Source organism: Anopheles gambiae, chromosome 2, assembly GCF_943734735.2.
Source record: "Anopheles gambiae chromosome 2, idAnoGambNW_F1_1, whole genome shotgun sequence".
In the NCBI taxonomy this organism is placed as follows: Eukaryota; Metazoa; Arthropoda; class Insecta; order Diptera; family Culicidae; genus Anopheles; species Anopheles gambiae.
In genome coordinates, this window is record NC_064601.1 from 70,398,022 (window position 1) to 70,409,895 (window position 11,874).

The 11,874-nt window shown below is 37.5% G+C and overlaps 1 pseudogene; it reads left to right on the forward strand.

Moving 5' to 3' along the window:
- Positions 1-9,893: 9,893 nt before the first annotated feature.
- On the forward strand, positions 9,894-11,854 carry LOC133391618 (uncharacterized; annotated as a pseudogene).
- Positions 11,855-11,874: the final 20 nt, after the last annotated feature.

Here is an 11,874-nt window from a genome sequence, read left to right on the forward strand (position 1 = left end):
TACGACCATTTCAAACTACTTTTCTGTGCAGTAACATTTTTTTCATCCCCGGCGCATGCAGAACATTTTAAATTAGCAGATGAAATGCTCAAATAATTCGTAGGCGAATATTTCATGCTATATGGTACTTCTTTAATCACCAGCAATGTGCAAAATTTGAAACACATGTTCGACGACATTGATAACTTTGGGCCACTAGACAATTATTCAACATATCCGTTCGTAAGTGCGCTGCAGCTGATCAAAAATTTGTTACTTACAGGGAGTAATATTATGCCACAAATTGTAAACAGGCTGAAAGAGCTCTCACAAATAACCATTGTTGGTAATAACTACCAAAAAACATATCCGAAAATTGAAAAAAAGACCACTCTTCACGTCAGAAAGGATTTCTTACTCAGAAAGGGACAGCGAGAAAAGTGGTTCCTTTTGAAAAATAATGCAATCATAAAATTCCAGGATGCAGTACAATCTGGTTTTTTTTTTGTGCGAGGAACATACATTGGACAGCAACGTAATCATGTTACAGAATCACGAAGATCGTCCATTCTGAATATTTTTTATGCGGACACAAAGACGCTGTCTACAAAACAGGTTCCTGTGCCTGTTGAAGATATACGATGCAAATTGGTAACAATCAGTGTTAAGGACGGTAAAGGGCTGGTAGTTATTCCACTATTGCATACATTGGTGAAATAGAGTAAATTTATAATTAGGAGATTAAGTAGGATAGATAATCATTTTCAGTTGATGAATGTATGTTGTTGAATATAAGATCAGAATTATTATATTTGTCACAATTTTTCAAAGTGTAATAAATTCCTCAACAATCCGAACGATATAGAATGATTTATAGTCGGTGAGCATATGGCGGAGGGGGGTGTTTGCATCATGCTGTTGGGAAATTAAAAGCAGTCTTCTTTATTTGCCCGAGAAGTGCAGATGATTTTCCAGCAGCGGGCCCCTTCTGAGCGCCCATGTAGCTAGTAGTCTGTCCCATTTTATAAATTATGCAGACTACAGACCTGCGATCTACGGGGCTTCATACAAAAGGTGCACATACAAAAGAGAGTCGTTCCGACTGCCTTGAAACTGTTTGTGTGTGTTTTCCTGCGTTGCTAAAGGAATTTTTTGACCCTCCAATCGTCGTATTCCCTTCCACCCATAATCGGGAAGAAATTTTCGATCAAATACCAAATTCAAAATTTCATGCAATCGATTGTTAACTTCTCTTCTCTTAACTGATGCATTCAGAAAGGATAGAACATCGTTGAAGTGGTCGACATTACCTAAATTGGTTTCAAAACAAGTTAACTCTTCAGCCGATTTGATATTCTCAAACGAAACTGTATCATTTGTTTGATACATCTGATCAACAGTAAGTGGTACCGTATCTCTGATTGTCGACACCACTGTGTCTATTAGGTTGAGCTTCCTATCATTATTTTTGGAAGATTCCTTATTCGTTTTTGATTCGTTTTTAATTTCTTCCAGACAAACGAAGACCTGATCGATTCACTCGTTAACACTGGACCATTTTCATAATTTCTTCATTTGTCACAGTCACTTCGTTGGTGGCTATTGCTGTTAAGTTGGTGTCGTTACAATGTTCTTGGCTTTCGTTGTAATTTTGATAATTGATGTACTGACAGGCTGGTGATCTGTAAAAAAGATTAAAAAAGGGACTTCGGTTTTGCCATCGAAGTTTTTGCATGTAATTACCCATTGTTATTCGTTTCACAGGAGGCTGTGCGGTTGACATCACTTCCATTGATGAATTTAATACAGTCAGTCCAAAAAGTATTCGTCTAGCTGAATATTTTGCAGAAAAAGGCGAATTATGGCCGCAATAGGCATGGGGTGGTAAAAGTATCATGGGGTTTGATAAAGGGACCATCAATACACTAGTTTTGCTAAAAAATAAGCATTTAAATAGTACTATACCAACCAAAATATATAAAAAACTAAAAAAAGCCGTTTGGTGGGCGCGCAAAAAGTATTCGTCCATCAGATTTTTGGCGTAATATGCGTAAGAAAACAAAGGTTATGGAGTCCTGATCTTGTTTCTTATTGCATTTATGACTATTGGTGACTACTTGCACAACACAAGAACTCATTTGAACCTTTAAAAAGGCGTAGTTTTGACCCACACATCCTCCAAGACTTGTTCCAATTATTCGCTGGTAGAGAGATTGCATTTCCGGGCCACGTGGCCAAGTTCCATTGAAAAAATGGCAACGGATATCATATTGAGAGTCTATTAAATTATTTTCATCAGTTTGGTTTCAGCTGGTTTGGTATTTCGGGGAAATGACAATGCTCTGTATGTTCTCCAGCTTGACTGGTCTTGAAACATGTGGTACCTTTTTAGTACAATTTCTCAGAACTTGCACCCAAAGTACTTAAAAACTGCAAGAATATATTTCTCCATCTCGCCTCCTATCAATTTGAATCATTTTTCTAGCTCACCTTTCCTCCATGAGCCCTGGTATAATGCCACCATGGTGCTACCGTTACACGAGATATTGTTGCTGCATCTTAGTAGACTGTTTTCGCTACAGTCGACGTCGACCGTATGACCTTGGCGATTTAACACGTTGTCTGCCACCATACATGCCCACTGAACTGCCCCGTCAGGCCACGGAATCACTCTTTGAAACGAATGCATTTGCTTTGGCATTTTTTCTCTTTTAAATCAAATTCACCAATTCTCTTTGTTGTCTCAGTCGCTCCATAATGTCGTTTGTTGGGCTAATTCCATGAAATTTCATTTTTGGAACCCCCCCCCCTCCCCTCCCTTCCCTTCCCTTTCTTTACCTCTCGCAAAAGTCGGTGACATTCCGACTCCAACGCTTTGCAACGCTTTGGTACGCGCATGCAAACGATGCTACAACAATGACAGGCAAAGCATGGGCCGATGAAAGGCACGTGAAACTGTGAAAAGATCGTTTACGTATTGTCCAAGCTGTCCCGATCAACCTCAACTTTGTGATGAGTGTTTTAAGATTGTGCATCAAAAGTAAAGGATGAATAAATGAACTCCAAGATCTTTTAATTATTTTTCATTCTCATTCTCATTTATTTATGAAAACATAATAGAAACTAATTTTGATATTTGAATCATTTTTTTGAGAAATAATAACCGTAAAAGAAAAGCATTGTGAAAGAACCGATCAAATACGTGCAAATTTATCTCTTGTAACACGTCTTTTACAATGTGTAATGTGTCAGCCACTATGTGGCTGACGTGGCCCGATCGGAAAAAACCCGTCAGCCACATAGTGTTAACGTGTTAAACATGTTTTAATATGTTAGTAGAGCCTAATTTGAAACAAATTCCTGAATTATTTGATGCACCTTAACATATTTGGCCAGTTTCTGGGTATGGTATTATTCAAACAAAACATGTTTGTAACAACTCACTCATTCAAGCTATTACATGACCAGCTACGATGAAATGCAGCATGACCCATCAACCAAATGTGACCCATCTATTCTCCCGACCTTATTGGCCATCACAAAATGCACTGTTTTGGACATTAAACCGCTTCTTTCGTTAGCTTAACCGTCAAGAATGGCTGCTTACATGGCAATTTGTCACACAATTAGTGTCAGAAAAATGGCCAAACTCTGATCAAATGAAGGAATTAGGCCTCCCACACTTTAAGGACCACCTTCGAAAAAGGGTAGGATAGGTTATGCATAAGTTAAAGATACGATTTTCACCATCATGCTCCAATCATTTAACTCCCCCGCCTTTAGTGCCTCTCTGACCGCTTGAAGTGCAATTGAAACAACAAAAATGCATTACAGGGTTTACCAAGTCACTTTGCGAAGTGAGCTGCACAATTCATCTTACTTGAGACGTATTTTTATTCTGACGTGCTACTTCATTTGGCCCGAAATAATTTCCTATTCCGCCGCATTCATTTTCATCCATTATATGAAGTCTTTTCGCAGGGAATAATAGCTGGAGCCGTCCGCGATGTTTACATTTTTTTCAAAAATAAATTTTTGGACTTTTAGTGCTGATTTGTGATACAACTATGTTGTTTTACAAAGAATAGAAGTTTATCTTTGCTCCACTGTAGCATTCTAGCCGAAAAATGGATTATTCGTTGAGATATTAGCAGTTGAACCTGCTCAGTCAAATCTGAAATCTGCTCAGGCACATGGATTTAAAGTGTGAGGAAGGATAATTTCTGAATATTTTAACACATAGCAATTGGAATATGTTTTATCTACGCAATCACAACCATTTTTATCATGAAATACATCAAATTTACGAAAAAATACATATTTTTGTGACTGCTTCGTTGTACCTATAATGGTGCTATGGTTCCTATAGTCGTCGTATTGTGTTCCTATAGTGGTGGTAAACAAAGATGCATCAAAAACGGTGTATAATATTAATGAAACTCAGTTTCGAAGCTGTTTTCGTATGAATAACAACGATTACTGCCATAATGTTGGTTTCTTGCGTAATTTGATCGTAAAAAATGTATAAATTTGCTTGATGAAACTATTCACTAAAGTACTGCATCACACCTGTCGTCAACCTACACCCGGAAGAGTGTGCTTGATTTGAAGTCAATTTATCATTCAGTCAGATAAGCTAATTTTGGCCTGTTTTTGGTACATTACTTACATAAAACTCATTTCTGTTGCTTATTTTAGTGAAAACAGTACGACATGTCAAAATTATCCTCGAAAAAATCTAAAACGACCTGTTTTTATTGATTTTATAACTATAACCACTATAGGAACATGCCTGTTTTGTGTACCTATAATAGCACTATGGTAAAAACACTCAAAAATGCATAAATATGGTCAAAAGGCAAATAATTTTAGTAAAACAATAACATTTCATAACAGTTATGTTGAAAAACTAGTAATTGCGTGGTTATGTGGTCATTTAGAACGTTAACAGAAAAATGAGTTTCGTTATGAAATCCTAAGGATTTTGGAAAAATGTTGACTCATTTCACAAAATAATGGATTTTTCGGTCACTAAGTAACGGAATGGCCCCATTTAACTCTTAAACCCTTTGTAAAAGGCTAAAGAACATTTCACACTAACTTAAATAACTTAATTACTTGTAATTTGCCGTATGAACCGCATTTTAGTGCAATACCACCACTATTGGTACTACCACCACTATAGGTACATTTACCCTATATGTCTGACGTATGTGTGGTATTACAGTGGAGCGCCGTTTATCCGGGTACCTTTTATCCGGCTTTCCGTTTATCCGTGCTGTTGAGAACTGACAGTTCAATACAAAAGTGACATTGCGTTATGAGGAGGATATTTGAAAAAGCGGTTATAAGACCACATTGTCATAACAAAAACCACTATCATTCATGGCAAATTTTAAATATTCGCATTGGAAAAACATGAAGTAAATAAAAACTGGGTTATTTTTATCAAAAAATAATAAAATTTAGCAAAACCTAATCAGAAATTAGTGATAAAATATATCATTTGACTCATTATCCGTGTTATTCGCTTATCCAGGCAAGGTCAAGTCCCGAGAAGCCCGGATAAACGGCGCTCCACTGTATTTGTAATATAAACGATTAGACCAATAGATCCGTCTGTTAAATAAAAACTAAATAAAGCTCTCAAAAACGAAGGAAGAGACAGACTACAGTGCTCAACTGCTTGACAAAAAGTACCAAAAATGCTCATTTTCTATTATGATCCGTGTTAGAGAACTCGATTTGTCCCTGGTTTGATATATCGAACTGAACGAAGGTTATTTGCATTACCTGACTCAAACGGAGACCGTTTTTTGTCCAACAGCTTTCCGTCAGGTTAAAGCTACGGAAAGCGTTTTGTTTTACGGTTTAACTACTAAATACATACATTTAAACCACACGAATTGCATGTAATTACATTCAAAAGAGTTTTTTTTTTTTCAATTATTCACTGGAAAAAGGAAGGGAATAACAAAATACACAGAAATTAGAGAATCATACCACAAGCGCTACTTTTCATGACATTGCCAACATATTTAAAAAACAATAAAATGCCACACGTAGAAATAACTATTAATTGGTACGATACTTCCTGCGTTACGCGTTGCAGTTTGTTTTGACATACAAATCCATTTCAAATCAATTTGGTAGCAATGTCTCGAGTCAACGAAAGAAGTCTCTAACAAGCGTGTATAATACAGATTTCGTTTCAGTTCGTGTAGCGCGGTTTTGTTTGACACTTTTCCGTTTGAATCAGATAATCGACACTTACATGTCTTTAAAATAGAAAAAATCGAAGGGATAGCAACAGACAAAGCTAGAAACATCTATAGAGCTACAATTCGACGTATATTAGAAAGCGCAAGAAGCGTTAAAGGTGGAACAAACAGGCTGAAATTTCAGTCTACGAACTTCAAACGGAAAGGGCCCCAATATTGATGCTCCTTCTTTACTGTCCAACATTCCGCTGTATGCTCCTTCCCGTTGTCTTCGTGACAGACCCCCCATTTTCATTCCTCGGATGTGTTAAACTTTCGCACAGAACGACCCGTGGCTTAGAGCGTCTTAGTCCTTTAATAATAAGCATAACCTTTTTACATTACTCTTCCTTTATCCCGCTTCCGTGCTCTCTTACTGGATTCGTTCTAACCTATTCCCTCCACAAATTTTTCCCATCCTTCAATCCCCCTTCCTTAGTTTTAAGTAAAAATTGTATAACCCAGAGAGGCAAACAATTTAAGAAATGAATAAATAATAAATAACGATAAATTATATATAATAAATGAAAAATAATAAATAATAATAAATAATACTTATAAAATCCACCTGTTTCCATCTACGTTCGAATCTCGTGCCGTTTGCATCAAATCGCAATCCGCCTGCTTCGAATCGCATGCCACTACGATCGAATCGATCGAGCGTTCCAGTACGATTGAATCGCGTTCCACTATGGTAGAAACGTGTGCCACTACCAAAGTCTATATCAAAGTCTATATAATACAGAGGTCGAGTCGTCCAGAACATTTGATCAAAAAGCGTGGGAAAGTTTTGACAGCTGGATGAAAAAGCTTCAATAGTTTCATCGTAGCATACATTGAGGTTTTAGTTGTTGTGCATGCAGTGGTCTGAAAGCATTTTCGGCCATTTTTACATCGTTTGTTTGTAATATTGTACTTTAAAAAGTTGACGAATATCAAGAAAAGATAGAATTATAGTGAAATTATCAATTATAACAAGATCAGTGCGCGAAATTACGATGAAATCTTGTGCAGCTCAAGAGAGTCAAAGCTAAGAGGCCAGATTTCTGATTTTGGTCATTTTAAAGTGATGAATTACTGAAAAAACTACTCCATGCCACGTTCATGAGAAGGAAATGTATAGTTACACTAGGTTTTGTGCAGAAAAAGCACAATTAGCCCTAAAAAGTGTCTGGTTGTGTGGAATCGTTTACAAACTTTTCCATATACACCTGTTTCCATCTACGTTCGAATCTTGTGCCGTTTGCATCGAATCGCAAACCGCCTGCTTCGAATCGCATGCCACTACGATTGAATGCGTGCAACCATGGTTGAATCGCGTGCCAGTACGGTTGAATCGCGTTCCACTATGGTCGAATCATATGCCACTACGATCGAATCTTGTGCCGCTACCTTTGGATTTCTGAAAGCAAGAGCATAGTAAAATGTTTGGTTACGTTTGAAAGCTGTTTCCTTTTTTGTCGGGCGCTAAAATTCAAATAAAAGGTAATTATTCTCTGATTGTAAGTATAATCCTTGTTTTCTACTAATATTCGTGCTTTTTGAACAAATTTAATGTATTGTATGTAATGCTTATCAATGTGAAAAGCATTTTAAATAATGAAACAACGCTGATAATTAATGTTACGTGCCCAAATTCATAAATATGTATGTATGTAATGAGCATACTAAACTCCATTCTATGGCACAACAGCAAACTATAACTAGACTATAAACTATTCAAAATCTTCTTCTCTGTTTGCACAGCGACCAATATTCGACTACAAATGACGAACGAAGCCTTCACAATCATGGCGTGTTATTAGAGACGATCCATTCGAAATAGAAGTCATAAGATGGTCTTCGTTTAACGGCTGTGATCGTTTGACTAATGACTTCCATTTACTGAACAGATTTTCAATTGGGTTGAAAAAAGGGATGTACGGTGGAAGTAGCATTATGGTATGGCCTCCTTCTTCTATAGCATTCCGTACATCAATGCTGCGATGGAATGGAACGTTGTCCATTATTAAAATGCATCTACCGATGCCCAAATCTGCTATTTTAGTTTTGAGATCGCTGAGGAACTCAATAAAAAATACTTTGTTGATAGCTGAGTTGCGATGTTGGTAGTGTACGATGCCCTTCCTCGTCATAGCGCATACAATAGAAATATTGCGTGAACGAAGGGTAGGAACAACCTTCACTGCTCGTTCACCAACAGGCGATCGTCCATAAGCAACACGCATGTTCACCTGGAACCCAACTTCATCGATGAAAATTATGGCATCATCGGCGTATTCGTTCGGTAACTGCAGGAACCTCTCGGCATACATCTTCCGAACTTCTTTCAATCCTGGCAGTAGCGCTCGCTCAGCAACTTTATAAACTCTTTTGAAAGAGTAGTGGAATCCTTTAATGGCTCGAGCTACAGTCGTAGTAGAAACTACGACTTGGTGATGTTCCCTTAACTTTGCCACCAGCTCCTTCAATGATTGTGAGCAATCCTCGTCAATCCATTCTCAGATACTAGCAATCTCACGCTGTGAAAGCTTTTTCGTATTCGGTGTCGTTCGTTTTGTCGCCTCAATTACACCGGTTTCTCGGTACTTCTTTACGATGCCGTGTACCGTAGAATGCCTCAAGTGCAGCATTTCGGCAATTTCTTTCATATTCTTGCCTTGGTCGCAGGCTCGAACAATGCGTTCGCGGTCTTCGTTAGATGTTATTTTTTTAATGACCCCACGTTCCATTTTGTAATGCTGCATGTAAAAAGCACGAATATTAGTAGAAAACAAGGACTATACTTACAATCAGAGAATAATTACCTTTTATTAGAATTTTAGCACCCGACAAAAAAGGAAACAGCTTTCAAACGTAACCAAACATTTTACTATGCTCTTGCTTTCAGCAATCCAATGGTAGCGGCACAAGATTCGATCGTAGTGGCATATGATTCGACCATAGTGGAACGCGATTCGACTGTAGTGGAACGCGATTCAACCATGGTTGCACGCATTCGATCGTAGTGGCATGTGATTCGAAGCAGGCGGTTTGCGATTCGATGCAAACGGCACGAGATTCGAACGTAGATGGAAACAGGTGTAACTGTCAAAAATAAGCTTTCAAAATGGTGGACCAAAATCGAGCTTTGCATCGACCTCTGTATTATATAGACTTTGGCCACTACGATCGAATCGTGAGCCGGCTACCATTGGATTTCTGAAAGCTAGAGCATAGTAAACTGTTTGTTTGCGTTTGAAAGCTCTTTCTTTTTTTGTCGGATGCTAAAATTCTAAAAAAAGGTAGTTATTCTCTGATTGAGAGTATAATCCTAGATTTCTGCTAATATTCGTACTTTTTACATGCAGCATTACGGAAGGCAAACATTTCTGGATTTATGGTATCCGAGAATGGATTGAAAAAAGAAACAGCTTTCAAACCCAAACAAACAGTCTGCTGTGCCCTACCTTTCAGAAATCCAATGGTAGCGGCACACGGTTCGATCGTAGTGGCATATGATTCGACCGTAGTGGAACGAGATTCAACCGTATTGGCACGCGATTCAACCGTGGATGCACGCATTCGATCGTAGTGGCATGCAATTCGAAGCAGGCGGTTTGCGATTCGAACGTAGTTAGAAGCAGGTGTAAATATATGCGCAATCTGAGATTGCGCATCGTCTATTGCTACGGTTCTGGAAGAAGAACCGTCAGGGAGAACTAAAAGGGAAGCCAACGAGCAAGGAAGCTATCACGAGGCAGAAATAAATACAGTGAACTACGACAAATAACTGTTTATTAATTACAAAGATACAACAAGCTAAATTATCACAAAAAAACTTTTAACGTGTTCGGCACTAAATTATTTTCCGCTTCGTTTTCTAGCATACCCGTTAAACATTCTCGTCAAACAATGCGAGGGTTGCGAGGAGTGTTGCTAGGAGTGTTGCGAACGGTGATAGTCGTCGACATAAAATATTACAAAACTGATACATTTTGAAGTATCGCATTCTAGATTCACGCTGTCGTTCGACAATCACGGAAAAAAATCATTTGACACGATGATATTTTTTTTGGTGTATTCATTTGATTGTAATTTTCCCGGGATACAAGTAACTTAGGTCGTGTTGAACGCAGTTGGCTTTGCGATTATCGTCCTCAAAAATTCAGAGGCGTTAGTGAACAGAACAAGCTTATTCTGAGTGAAACAAGGTAGTAAAAAAACACATTCCAATTCCAATATTGTTAAATAAAAATGTCATAAACATCAGGAGAAAAGCTAAAACTCCGTGAAATTCTAGCAGAAGGTTGTGTGGGTTTCGAAAATGGACACTTCGTTTGTACTATCGACGAAGAAAATGGTTGTAAATATATTATATTTAATTTTTTTGTGTGGCAATTCTGTCAAATAATATTTACACAAGCTTTAGTAATAACAATTAGTATAAATTAAATATTTTTTAATTCTTAAACGGTCTCTGAATCGTCGTTTCGTTTCATTAAAATCAAAATGGCCTATATCAAAAGGTATGATGAAGCTAACATGTTCCCATAACGTACCATGATGTGCGTCGAATGGGAAGGCTTAGGGTTGATTCTGCAAACTATTTGTCATGCTTTGAAGATGAATCTCAACCGTTCTAATATTGTGTTGCCATCTTGGAGCTGCTGCTTGAAAAATTCGCTAGGAAATTACCACATTTTTGAAAGGAAAACTCTTATGTTTGAAAATTGACTTGAACTCGTCTTGGACGCCACATATTGGGGATCAACATCCAATATTATTGTGAATTACAAAAGGATATCGTCATTTATACAATTGGTAAAAATTCTCTTTCTCAACTTAATCTTTTTTAATACACGCGTGCGAGTTGCAGCGGATTTCATGTTTCACCTATCTTGAAAGTGTTGATGAAGTATGAATAATACTTTGTTTAAAGTAAATAAGAAATGGCTGAGCTGAATAATAGACACACCGGAAAATTTTTGAAAACAAAGATCATAGAAATACTCACTCCATATGAAATTTCATTGGTACACATTTTCACGGTCACCTGTGATAATGGTGCGAACATGATCGTTGCCTTTAAGCATCTTCAATCTGATGCCCAGGTCATGTTCAACCCACTTGAGGAAGAAGAAAACTGTTCACTTCCGAATCATTATTTAGATTATACAGAAACCATAGAAAAATAACTTTACTAATGTATCACTCTTGTAAGATGTGCCTTTCGTACCATGCAACTTTCGGTAGTAGATGTGATCAAAATATAAAAAAAGACATTCGATGGGGGGATTCGTGAATGTACTGCAGTATCGAATAACTGCCGAAAAATTATTTACAAGACTATCTTCAACAATGAATCTCTCCCACCTCTCTACTCAACAACCAGGTGGGGAGGTATTTTCGAAATGTTGAACCATTTTTATAAAGGAGGATTTCGTCAACGAACTGAGTCAGCAACATTCGGAATTAGGTGAGAAAAATGATATAAACGAAAAAGTTTTTCAATAACTCAACATTTTATTTCTATTTTTTCTGATCAAAAGGCGCAGAAGCCTATCGAAACTCGCATTTTGATGTTTGGAATTTTTGGTTAATACGAAAATCCACTCATCCTAGACTGTATGAAATAGCGACATTACTTTTATCA